Consider the following 14,200-nt stretch of genomic DNA (forward strand, 5'->3'; position numbering starts at 1 on the left):
TAGGGTAAATTTTCCTAAGGAGCGCGGACAGGACACTGCTGGATGGCTGACCCAAACTAGCCAAAGGGGTATTCAATACCACATGTCACGCTCAGCATGTAGCTCGGGGAGACGGCCGCGGGCAGTAGTCTCCGCTCGGGAGCAGGGTGGGGCTTGTCCGGGTTCTGGTTGGTGAGTGGTTGTACATTAATTGTGTTTCGCATATTTCTTTATCAGTATTATTGTTGTTGTTTTCCCTTTCCTTTGCTGTTCTGTTAAACTGCCTTTATCTCAACCCACAAGTTGTGCCCTTTTCTACTGATTCTCCCCCCATCCTGCCATGGGGGGCAGGGGTAGTGAGCAAATGGCCGCGTGGTTATTTGTTGCCGGCTGGGGCTAAACCACAACACCCAGAAATCTGAACAGATATTTAATGGATGCTGGTGCTGCCAATTTCATGAACCTTCCTAAAAAACATGCTGGGTTCTTGCATAAGATCATAAAATAACAGCATCCCACAAGCAAGCTGCTTCTGATCTTTTCTGTGCAAATGTTAAATTTTGTTAATTACGTACTGAAAATCTGTCTCAGCTGCTCACCCATCATATTGACACAGGACAGCTGCTACATTCACTTCCATAAAACAGATCAAATTATTTCTATTGCTATGATCTGGGAAACAGTTGGCAGTCTATGTTTGGGAATGAAGATGATAGAAGTTCTAATCATTGACCTGAGCTCTGCTCTCTCTGTGACATCTTACCATTTCTCTGCTGCATTGCTGACACTAGTTTAAAACATTCTTTAATCATCTCTGGTTTAGTTTTTAATTTACCATGATGGGATTTTAATGGAATTTCTGCCATTGAAGAGAGTCCTAGTCCTACACTGTTGCAAGGGTCCTAGGCACAATGGTAACATACATGAATAAAAGTGAAATCCAAGGCCCTAGTCTAAGTTTAATATATTATAATTGTAATAAATTGTAATAATTTTCACCATCTCTGCATAGTTTACAGTTGAAAGAATCATCATCACTTTAGGAAGTGTGGGTTAGATGAATGGCCAGTGGAGTGGATTGAACAATGGCTGACAGATAGAGCTCAGAGGGTTGTGATTACTTATGCAGAGTCTAGTTGGAGGTGAGCAACAAGTGGTGTTCCCCAGGGGTCAGTACAGGGTCCAGTCCTGTTCAATACATTAATCAATGACTTGGATGAAGGGATACAGTGTACAGCAAGTTTGCTGATGACACAAAACTGTGAGGTGTGGCTGACATGCTGGAAGGCTGTACTGCCATACAGTGTGACCTGGAAAGGCTGGAGAGTTGGGCGGAGAGAAACCTAATGAAATCCAACAAGGGCAAGTGTAGGGTACTGCATCTGGGGAGGAATAACCCCCTGCATCAGTACAGGTTAGGGTCTGACCTTCTGGAGTGCAGCTCTGTAGAAAGGGACTTGGGAGTCCTGGTGGACAACAGGATGACCATGAGCCAGCAATGTGTCCTGGTGGCCAAGAAGGCCAACGGCATCCTGGGGTGCATCAAAAAGATTGTGGCCAGCAGGCCAAGGGTGGTTATCTTCCCCCTCTACTCTGCCCTGGTGAGGCCGCATCTGGAGTATTGTGTCCATTTTTGGGTTGTCCGGTTCAAGAAGGACAGGGAACTGCTGGAGAGGGTCCAGCAAAGGGCTACAAAGATGATTAGGGGACTGGAGCATCTTTCTTATGAAGAAAGGCCGAGGGGCTTGGGTCTTTTTAGTCTAGAGAAAAGACTGAGGGGGGATCTTATAAATTCTTATAAATACTTTAAGGGGGGGGAGCTAAGTAGATGGGACCAGTTTTTTTTCAGTGGTGCCCAGTGATAGAACAAGAAGTAATGGGCATAAACTTGAACATAGGAAGTTCCATCCAAACATGAGGAGGGACTTCTTTGCTTTAAGGGTGGTGGAGCACTGGAACAGGCTGCCCAAAGAGGTTGTGGAGTCTCCCACTCTGGAGACATTCAAAATCCGCCTGAACACGGTCCTGTGCAACCTGCTGTAGGTGACCCTGCTCTGGCAGGGGGTTTGGACTAGATGATCTTCAGAGGTCCGTTCTAACCCTGACCATTCTGTGATTCTGTGGTCTAGGATTGCATAGCCTGCTGTTTCTTCCTGATAAATACCAAATGGTGCCTTGGCTATCAGTTCTGTATTCAGTGAAGTTTATTGCCACTTTTACCATACTTCTTCTATCTTCTGTGCTCTAGCAAAGCAGGAAAAATTACTGGACTTGATTTTTCACTACATCTTTTAGCAAAGGTAAAGGAAACAGTGAATGACACTGCACAAATGCAAGATTTTATCTCCAAACGACATAGAGCTATGTGTGGGTGACACGTAAATGCACAAAGCAGGGTATAGGCAATTCCATGTATAAGACCATTGTCTTTCATAACTGACTGAAGATAAGGGAAGGACTTATACTGATTTCACTGACTGGTCAGTCCTGCCCCTACATCAGAAAGAAAAAACTTTCCTTGTTTCCTGTCCCAGTACTATAATGCAGAAAAGTACATATTCAAGGTGGCCCATTTGGCTATTAAAATCGCACTAGCAGCTCCAATTGCAAGGACAGCTCCCACGTAAGAATTTTTTTCAACACTCCGCATTTCTTGTTGCAATAAAGAACATAGCTGTTACATGCGCTCATATCAACTTGGAGCAAAGAAAAGGGATTTGTATGTTGTAAAACTGAAGAAAGCAATTGTACAAAACAGATTCTCAGTAAAACAGTGTGAAGCTCCAAAAAAATCCTTTCTTAAATGAAGCAGAAATGTTAAAACAGTGATGAAAAAAAAAAATTAATGCCTACTCATTTCTACTGAACCAAAAAAAAAGTGATGTGTGTATGCACACTCACTTCAAGTGAAGAAGTCTATTCGGTATTCACCTGCCTGTCTCAAATTTTCTCAGTACTTAGTGAGTGCCTAATCAGAAAACTGCAAAACTGGGTTTTTCAGGGTTGCTCTGTGAAGCAACACACATTCTCATACTTATGGCTATAAACAGAAAAGTTGCTTGAAATTTCAAAACTTCCCAGTCTGAAAGAATAGATCTCATAACATTTGTTTTCACTTACTTCCCCCATATACTTCCCGTTTACACCAGTGACCTAGACTGTGCTCTTTACAGGGAGATTTTATCTTGCTGCTTTAGTACAATGGTCCTGATTTTGATGTGTGCCATTACTTAAGCGTTACTGTGACTGGAACAAACAATAGAAATTATCAATAACACAAACTTACTTCCAGAGACAGAGGAGCAGTGCTGCATTCCATTTGATTAAAAACAAACAATAAAACAGATAAATACTAATGTTTTTGTTGCTTCTCTTCTAATTTTTCAAATAGTAGTGCCTAACCAAGCTCTATTAACAATTCAGATCATTACTAGACTCTGTCAATGTATCACTGACACCTTTTCCATAACTATATCTGCACTAGCATTGACAGCATCCAAATCATGGCAGACCTGCAGCAATCTCTGACAACTACCATTGTTGTTGTACTCAGTGCAATCAGAATCTCTCTTGAGGACTGCCTGTTACTGCTTTTGACAGTATGTACATCTAAATAGGCTTCTAAACAAGACACAAGAGAAAACACATGCAATGAAATAAGGCAGGATTGATTATATGAAAATGTGAAAAAACTGTAAATTTGGATGGCTTCCTAATGAATTTGCTTTCCATTGTCCCCAGTCCTGTTGGTATGCGACACAAAAATACAGTATTTTCTTCCATAATTCTTCTTTTTGCAAAAAAAAGATGTTTTTAAAGTTGATACTCTGATACTGTAAGATTTCTCATTACTAGACATTTTAAAGGATCCACTCCATTCACCACAAATATTATTAATAAATGAGACCTACAGACAACCTTTGCTAAGATCCTTGCATCAAAGGAATTTAGCTTAACCCAATATTTGAATTTTTCATATTCTGCTATCTTAACTGAACAATCCATAGTCAGTTGCTGGGCTTTACCTTTGTAATCAAAGCAATTAGGAGCAACTTACATTGCAAGAAGTATTCCACAAGTGAACATTTCTTTTCTACTCCAGGGCCGTTAGCTTGCACTTAGCAATTCAAACATGGCACATTAATGCAACAGAAAGTAAAACCTGCAAGGAGTACCTATGCTATACAGCACACTTTTATCAGCCCAAGCACAAACTCTCACTCTCAAATGACCTAGTGGCACTCTCTGTCTATGAATTTTGACACTGCATAATACCTGTGAAGAGATTGGTTTTTTGGTATCCCTTCTAGACTACTTAGGGTTGAATTACTTAGCTAAGTTTACAGGGAATGGTCTGTCTGCTTTTCCTCAGCTCCTATATTAAACATCTAACATTGTATTAAAGAAAATATGAAATGTCAGTTTTCCATCAAAGACATAAAGAAAGATGAAAATTAAAACACAGATTAAATTCTATAGCATGCAGACTAATTAGAAGCTGAGCCTAGTGTTCAGGAGGTTTGCCATATGAACACATTAATATCTATTTACTTCGGTACAAAAGTAAATCCATACCAGATTCTCTGGACAATGTATTTCAAAGAAAAATGCACCTGTTGCATAATAAATCTACTTCAAAGACAGACATCTACTACTTTCAAAGTACAGAACACAAACTCATTCATATATTTCAAATACATTTCCTCCATACTTGTTAAGGAACCTAAACACAAAAGATCTTTTTTTCCCCTTTATGGACTAGGAAATTGTAGCTTCAAACTATGATTTTGTTTCCATGCTCCTTTCAGATATGAAAACTTCTACACCACATCAATAATATAATTATACCTTAATGTTTCTTTTGTTACAAAGATTTGAAGCATTGCATTGCCTTTTACCAGCTTCCTTGCAAGGACAGAATACAGAGGGATGTGTTTCTAGCTACAGTAATTACTTTAATTTTGTAGGAACATAAGATTGCTGTGTAATCAGCTATTACTAATACAATTACTCTGAAGAAATGGCTCATAAAGAGATGTGTCAGGGGTGCTTCTACATCAGCACAGATTGAAGTAATTTAATAATGACTCACATTTGTTCTCTGAAGTGGGTACTACTGAACGGCAAATAGCCATGCTACAATGAAGATTTATGAAAGCATTATTTTGGAGTATGCTTATAGGATAGCTACTGGATTTTGCAAATTCAGTATACACCTCTTCTTTTCCTAAACATATTAGCGGTATTTCTATAATTTATGTAGAGGCCCCAGCTAGGATCAGGACCCTGTTCTGTTAGGTACCTGCTCAGGGTCTGATACACCTTATTCTTTCTAAAGGCTTGACTCAGAGTTTGCTGAAGTAAGTGGAAAGACTGGGCAGATTATGGACTGAGCACTAATAACTGGAAGGCTAAAGGAAGAAGAGGGGGAGGGAGGGGCCTGTCATCTGGCATCCAAGAGCCTAATTCAAGAAGGTCTTTGACAACATGCTTGACTTTATTATTCAGTATTCACTCAAATATTTTCCTGAATCAAGTCCATGGAAATTCAGTGAATCTCTCAAGACCAGCCAGGAAGCATGTAGCAGAGCTAAGACATGAACTGAGGTCTCCAAAGTCTCTCTTTAGCTCCTTAGCCACAAACCACATAATTTCTGTAAACAGAGCTCTGTGGTGTGCAATTAATCAGTAAATTTGTTGACTATTAGCACCTCTCAAAAGGCCTGTCTGACATAGCTTAATTAGTTATTGACTATTATTGTAAAAAAGAACTTTAATGAATAAGCAACATAAAGTATGCCACAGCAATTGCTACACTACAACGTTGGAATGAAGACCATTTGTGTACACTTGCCCATACGCTCTATTGATGACAAGCAGCTCTACAGAATGAGCCAACTTACCATTGCTTTACCCCAGAAGCAGAAATACAGGCATGCCCAAAGTACCAAACATACATAGAACCGTCACTACAACAGGTATAGTAATTATTATTTGTTTCTCTGTTTTTTTTTTATTCCTGCAACTGAAAAATGTAAACCAAAATCACCTAAGAAACACTTCCCAGCAGTTTCTTGTATATTTCACACATGAATCAAGAGATTCAAAACAATACCATGCTACAAAAAGAATCAGAAACTGAAAGTATCAACATCAAATAAATCTTTGAGCTGGCAGAACATTAAATCATAGATGATCCTCATAGAGGATCCTAAAAAAATTCCCTATCTCATGTGGTTGAAAATTCTTTCATGATCTCAAACTAAGTCGGACCAATTCAAGCCTGAGCATTTAAACAGGGGAATTTATCTCTAGGAAGTTGAACACACACTACGTGGATTTGGCCTCAGCATCTGTTAGTGTTCAGTACTTAGGGGTTCAAAGACTGACATATCAAGAAGAAGAAATATTTTTCTGGATGTCATAGGGGACTGGTAAAAGCCCTGAAATATAAGATTAATGCAAGGGAAATATAGCATTATCTACTGTCTCTCCTTGAATACGCCAATATATAGACACCCAAAGCCTTGTACCACGGACATAATTTATTGTCTCCAGGAAATCTATTTCAACTACGCAATTTTGGAAGTTTCATTTTTAAATCATTTAGGTTCCTGGCTCACAGTATCCTATCTGGAAAACCATTTCAGAAGCTTACTTTTTGAATGGCTAATAAAACTTACTCACGTTGCCCAGAGAAGTTGTAGACACCCCGTCCCTAGAGGGGTTCAAGGCCAGGCTGGATGGAGCTTTGAGTAACCTGGTCTAGTGGAAGGTATCCCTGTCCATGGCAGGGGCTTGGAACTAGATGATCTTTAAGGTCCCTTCCACCCGTTCTATGATTCCCATTCCAAATTTAAGTGATATGTATCCTTCAACATCTTCTATACCTCTTAGGTATTTATCCCCTGAATTTATTTATAAAGAGGAATCATAGGTCCTTTTAGCCTTAATTTGCTTAGACTAAATCAAACTCCTTTGTTCTCTCCACCTAAAGGCAGATATTCCATTCTCTCATTCATCCCAGGAGCCTTTCTGCGAACTGTATCTGTTCCAAATTAAGTGTATCTTTCTTGAGCACAGATGACCAGAACTGTACACAGTATTCCAAATTAAGATTTAGCAGCATTTTATAAAATAATACAAGCTTTCTCCTCTCTTTACTAGAACTAACTATTCTAATATTTCCTTGAACCTAAGCTTTTTCATAGCTGTATAAAATGAATGAATAGTGGTAGCTTCGAGTCACCTCCTCATTAACCATATAATTCATATCTTTCTTTTTTCCTCCCCTTGCCTCAAACTGATGCAAAACAAATATAGAATTTGAAGCTATTTCTTCTACCTTGCTACTTTGCTCCAACTGACATTCTTTCTGAGGTGTGTCTCTCATACCTCCATTTGCTTTCCTGTTCCTCTGCATCCTGCTATTAAAATAGGGGCTCTTTTGACATTTACCCTTTTCTTCTTCTGTCTATGTATGTCAGCTTCTCAATTGGCCATATGGGACTATTAAAGGGTGATTGAGTCTTGCTGATTACTCCTTGAGTTTCTAGCTGACGAATCAGCTTGTGGATGGGAATCACAGAGTCTCGGTTAGTGCGATATTGCTGCCGATGCACCATTGTTGTCACAATCGGCACCTGCTGTTCTTTGACCCTCAACAACCCCACCACAGAAGGGTCCTCCAAGAGATCAGGCAAGGTGGACAGCTGTTTAATTTCTTCTGTCTCCAAGGCAGCTATGCCAAAAGCCCACCAGTATCCTTTTGGGTCCTTGACGTCCCCTCTCCTGAGACAGTCTATGCCAAGGATGCAGGGAGCCTCTGGGCCAGTCACAATGGGATGCTTTTGCCACTCATTTCCAGTTAGGCTCACTTCCAGTACAGTCAGCTCTTGGGATCTCCCTGTCACTCCAGAAATACAAATGAGTTCTGCTCCCCTATAATTTGATGGTATTAAGGTACACTGCGCACCAGTGTCCACTAAAGCCTTATACTCCTGTGGGTCTGATGTGCCAGACCATCGAATCCACACATTCCAATAAACCTGGTTGTCCCTTTCCCCCACCTGGCTGGGGGCAGGGTCCCTCTAATCCTGATCATAGTATCCGTTACTCACTTATTGCAGAAATGACTTGGAAATCTCTTCAAGAGGATTGGAGGTAGGATCAGGCCTTCTACTCTGTCTGGGGAGCTGCGTGCTGGAAACTGCAGCGGCACTTTTCCCGGAGGGATCCCCTTTTGTGATTGTTCTTCCTTGCAACTCACGTTGCCCGTAGGGTCGAGGTAGGTTGTCCATCCCACCTCTTCATGTCCTCTCTGTGGTCACACAGGTAAAACCACAGGGTGCCTTGTGGTGTGTACCCTCTGTATCTCCCTCTTGAGTAGGAAAACACCTGCTCCTAATAGCTGAGATGCTGGCCTGTACAGGTGGGGAGTAGGACATATTCTCTTCAAGTTGCTGGACCTTCTGGGATAGTTTCTCCACAGCTGAGACGAGGGGGGAAGAGAAACTTTCTTCATATTGACGGAGTCGGCCAGCCACCTCATCCACTGTTGGTCCCACTTCACCTTTCCATTCCATCACTGCCAAGGAGTTGGCATACGATGATGGTGCGCTCCGTACAAACTTCCGCCATATGGGCCTTGTGCACTGGACTTCATCAGGATCTGTGGGTAACTGCGTGTTATCTGGGTCATAGTAAATCATCTCCCGCACGGATAATTCCCTCAGGTACTGGATACCTTTTTCCATGGTGGTCCACTTGCTTGGACAACATACAACATCTTCACTGAAGGGATACCTTTCCCTCACACCTGACAGGAGTCGCCTCCAGAGGCTGAGGGCTTGTGTCTTTTTCCCAATCGCCTTGTCAATGCCCACTTCCCTAGACAGGGATCCCAGCTGCTTGGCTTCTCTGCCCTCTAATTCCAAGCCCATTATCCCAGCATCGGAGCAGCCAGGTGACAATGTGGTCACCAGGAAGCCAGCTGACATCTTTTCGCATACCTCACAGCTCACTCAGGGATAGGGATTGGGTGATTTATCTCTGGTTCTGTCTCTTCCTCCAGTTCTTTTGATGGCCCTGGTTCATCATCATCCCTTACTAAGAGAACTGATTTCTCGGTGTATTTCTTCTTCTGCGTAGGAGCAACTGATACTGGCACAGGTTGGTTGTCTGGTTCAGCCACAGTGCCTGCCACCAGGGTTGGAGTAGCTGCATTGTCTGCCACAGGGTTTGGAATAGCCACATTGTCTGTGACTGGGGTTGGAGTAGCCACACTGTCTGCTGGTCTGGTTTCTCCCTCTTTACCCTGAGAGTCCTGCATAATACTGAGCAGTGTTTGGTAGATCCTGGCCAGGGCCCAACACAGTGCAGTAAGTTGTGCCTCTCTGGAATAGCCACTGCATTTTCCTTTCAAATATTCTATCACTTTTTCAGGGTCCTGTAGTTGTTCGGGGGTGAAGTCCCAAACTATTGGAGGTGAGAAGTTCTCTAGGTACCTGCCCGTGTTCTCCCACTGCCATGCCACCCATGGCTATCCAGCCTCGGGGCAGATCTCTGGGTGGTAGTCTTAAACAGTTGTTTAACCCTCAACAAGACCTGAAACACCAGGAACACAGCAATAGGAACATGCTGGTTTGAGCACCCCAAGGATATTCGAAATTCTCAAAAGCTGTCATACCTGACTCAAAGGAGAAAAGGAAGGCAAAAGAGCTGGGGAAAGCATCCCCCCCTCTCCCCCCATACATTGGGTGTGATTATTAATAAATTCTGAGAGACGGTGACCAAGGTATGGACAGGACAGCAGTACTGCATAAACACCTCAACATAGCCACCTGAACAGTGATGTTATCATATCATAGCTGATATTGCACAGGACAGCAAAATGATAACCCTGATCCCTCTCCCTGAGGTAAGAAACAGCATCACAGGGAGTATATAGGGCATGTAAGAATTTACATAACACAGCCACACAAACAAACAAAGCAACACTGTAACCAGTAACTATCTAACTAGTATGAGAAATGCATATAAAAAAATTTGTTTTAACAAGCTCTAGTCACATCTATCATTATCTCAACCCTCCAAGCCCCACATTGGGTGCCAAAAAGCACTGTCGTTTGTTTGGCCTCAGCTGGCAACAAAGAACCATGCCACCACTTGCTCAACTCCCACAGCCATGGGCAAAATCGGAAGAAAAAAGGCAAAACTCGTGGGTTGAGATAAAGGCAGTTTAACAGAACAGCAAAGGGAAGAGACAACAAAAACAATAACACCAGTAAAGGAATATACGAACGCGATTACAGTGCCGCCACTCCCCGACCAGACCCAGACCGCTACAGCCCGCTGCAGCCTGCTCCAAGCTTCCTCCCCTGGCTAGCTCCCCCCTGTAACCTGGGCATGGCTCCCGTGGGATGGAATACCTGTGTCCCCTGCCCGCTCCTTGGGAAAAATTAACCCCATCCCTGCTGGAACCAGGACAAGATTGAAAGGGAAACATTTAATACTTAAGATCCTTAAGAACAGTTGACGAAATTTGATGATACCTGTCCTAATCAAACATGGACAAACTCCAAACATAACTAATAGGGAACGCATCAGGTAGCAACTTTCAATTTTATGTAAAGATCTCATAGTGGATTGTATTGTGTTTGGCTTCTCATCCAATATACGAGAAATTCAGTTCCCCTCATAATTTTTATTCTGTACCAATCCATACCTCTAAACAAGATCTCATATTCTACATTACAACAGCCTTTAGCTGAACTGCCTGATTATAAGTCAAGAGAAACTTCTTATAAGTCAAGAGAAACCTCTTAGAAGCGTCTGAACTTCTGAACTTCAGACCTCTCTGAAATAATTTTCATGTGCTGACCCCTGGTCTCTGCACTGAAGATCCTGACAACAGTTTACCAGGCCTTTAGAGTACTCTGATTTACCCTTAGGTAAAAAATGATAGAGAAAAATGACATTTGATGAGAATGTTTGCTTTAAGTAACTTTGCAGTTGTACCCATGAAAATAATCTCTATCCTTACCTACTTTTAAAAGATGAGTATTTCTTGTTATTTTCAGATGAGACTGACACATTGCCAGTTTCAAAAAGGTCTTTGCGTTTTATCTGCAAGATTAAAATGTAAGGAATTCATGGAGTTATGAATCTGTGGTCTTGCTTGTTTATTCCTGCTTGTTATATATATTATATATTTCTGATATATCATAATTCCATACTCAGAAATGGAACAAATTATAAAATACTGTAAAAGGAAAAGAAGATCCATTACCAAGAACAGCACAATAGCTGCTATAAAGAGAACTATCCATACTTCATCTCATAACTATCTTTTTTCTTTTTATTTATTTGCTGGGGCCATGGTTTCTTTTGCTAGGCGAAGCAGCAGTATCTGAAGGCAATTCTGCTTAGTTCTTGTTCATGTAAAGCCATTTGAAGAAGTTCCATTCATTAGTGTCTAATTTCCAAGATCCTCATATGAAACATAAAGGCAAATTATGAACTTATTTGAAAAGCTATTTTTCCCCTAATACAGTACCCACATGTTCCAATTCTATTCAGTTGAAGTTTTTCTTCTCAGTCTTTTCTGTATAGCTGTCAACCCCTTGACCTACTCAGTACTGGATTTCTGGTGCCCTTTTCCCAAAGACAGTTTTTACCTTTGTTATGAAACCAAACCATACTTTAGTACAAAAGGACTGCCCTTACTTAAAAAAACTGATACATATTTCATACCTGACTGTTTCAGGAAGAAATCTGTGGCTGTGTAAACGTTGTTCTCAAATAATTTCACCACTGACTGCAAAAAGCATTACTTGTAAGAGCACAAAGCTAGTTTTAGCCTGCTTTATTGAATATATAACCCTCTTTGACAGAGTTTTTCACTTTCTTACAATTATATAAATTGCTCCTGCTAGTCTTGTCTATTACATTATATATTACCAACTACTCCTTTGTATTTATTTTTTGTTTTCAGAATATAATTACAATTCTAGTCACCATGGAGCCTGGCGGTGTTTTTACAGACTGAGTTTATGCCATCTGTAATATAAAAAATAGTAAATCAAACAGGTTTTACCTTTAAATAATGAAAAAGATAATTAATTTCAGCTTTTTACATCTAGTAGTTGTTTTTTTTTGTTTCTTCAGTGTAAGCTCTTACAGATCCTATTGCCTTGTATTTTTTATGATCAAATTGATATTAATTTAATTTATGCTTGTCTCATTTATACAGTGACTTCAAACTTTATGTAGAAAATGCAGAAACCTTCCTTCAAGTCTTCTTAGCTGGCACCCTGGGTGAAAGTCTCAGCATTATATTTATCATGTTTATCACAGACAAGAGCCTAGGGATATTGCTTAAAGCTGTAGCTCATATCTTCTTCATTCATTTCCCTCACTATGCTATTTGTATCTCTACCCTGCACTCCTACCCTTTACTTTGCACAGCAGAATTTTCTTATCTTTCTGTCCTGGTTCCAGCAGGGATGGGGTTAATCTTCCCAAGGAGCCAGCAGGGGACACAGGTATTCCATGCCATGTGACCCATGCCCAGGTTTTGGGGGAGGGGGGAAACTAGCCGGGGGAGGGGGCAGGAAGTCTCGGCTTGGAGCAGGCTGCAGTGGTCAGGGTCCAGTCCGGGAGAGGTGGCACTGTAATCGCGTTCGTATTTTCCTTTACCGGTGTTATTGTTAGTGTTTTCTCTTGCTTTTGCTGTTCTGTTAAACTGCTTTTATCTCGATCCACAAATTTCTGCCTTTTTTCCTTCCAATTTTGCCCACGGCTGTGGGAGTGGTTCTGTGTTCTCAGCTGGGGCCAAACCATCCTAATTTCCCATCCTAATTCCTTTTTAATTCTCTGCATTATTTCTTTTACATTTTCCCTGTGATTTTTCCTCTTTATTATTTTCCAACCTCTTGACTAGTCAAAATCTTATGATTTTTCTTCCTAATCATTTTAACCTTGTCATTTGAGTTCATCTCTCTTTTAGGCTTAATAACTTGCTGTTTTATATTATGGCATTGTCTCCTGCTGTGTGTATTCAAATTAAGATGCATCTGAAGATGAGACTGTATTACACTAAATTCAGTTTTTCAAGGATTCTAACAGTTCCTCTGACATTTATTTATCTTTTTCTACTCCTCCCAATAATTTTTAATTTTATTTTGCATTTCTATTCCTAATTGCTATTCCTAATCCATACTTATGTTGTGAGTCCTAACCCCAGTTTCTTGTTTACTGCTGTTAATCCCACTGAGCCTTACCCACCTCTACTGGGAATTTTAGTGAGTTGATTTCTGAGATTTGACTTAAAGGTATGATTTAGCAATACAGGCTGGTTTCTTCTTTTCTTCAACTTTTGCATCCTTATGGAGTGTCTATTAACTCTACAGCCCTTGTGTGCTCTTGTGATTTATGACCTCACAGTAACTCTATCTAGGGACAAATAATTTTTAAGATGATGCCTTTAGGTAGGTATTAATTCCAAACCCAGGATGTGATAAATAACTTAGTCCCAAATCGGGTCGCAATTTAAGTTTACAATTTATTAAATGAATAAATGCAAGCAAACAGCGCTGGGTGCGCCGGGAGCCTCTGCTCTACCAAGACGCACACCGTACAGTTCCTGTTTCTGGTTTATATCCTTTCTGCTAATACACATTCTTTAAAAGGTGGGTCTATGCGAATAAATTCCAGGGGTAGGCTTCTGCGCATGCCCTCGGGGTCTTCTTGGCTCCCATCTGGTGGTCTTCCTGGCTGCTTTCAGGATTACCCCAGATTCCACGTATGCGTGGCCTTCCTCAGCTCACCCTTAGGATGTCTCCAGATTCCATGCATGTGCATGGCCTTCCTCGGCTCACCCTTAGGGTGACTCCAGATTTTTATGGCTCGACACCATATGGTTAACAGCAAAACCGGTCCAGACTAACACACAAGTATGTCTTTTACAAAAAGCTAAAACTATATACATTAACCACTCCATTTCTCTTAGGCCTGCGGTTATACAAGGGTATATAAGACAGAAAGTCACATTTCACCATGCGGCCCTAGCATTGGTCCATATTGACACGAATCAGGTGACCACATTTCACAATCCCCCATCTTCTTTTTTTTATGGTATTGATTCGTGGTTTTTTTGTTTCTAATCGAGACACCCCCTGCCGAATTGGTATCAATTTGGGATCTTCTTTTGCTTTTGTTA

The sequence above is a fragment of the Charadrius vociferus genome, unplaced genomic scaffold, assembly GCF_000708025.1.
Source record: "Charadrius vociferus isolate BGI_N301 unplaced genomic scaffold, ASM70802v2 scaffold467, whole genome shotgun sequence".
NCBI lineage: Eukaryota > Metazoa > Chordata > Aves > Charadriiformes > Charadriidae > Charadrius > Charadrius vociferus.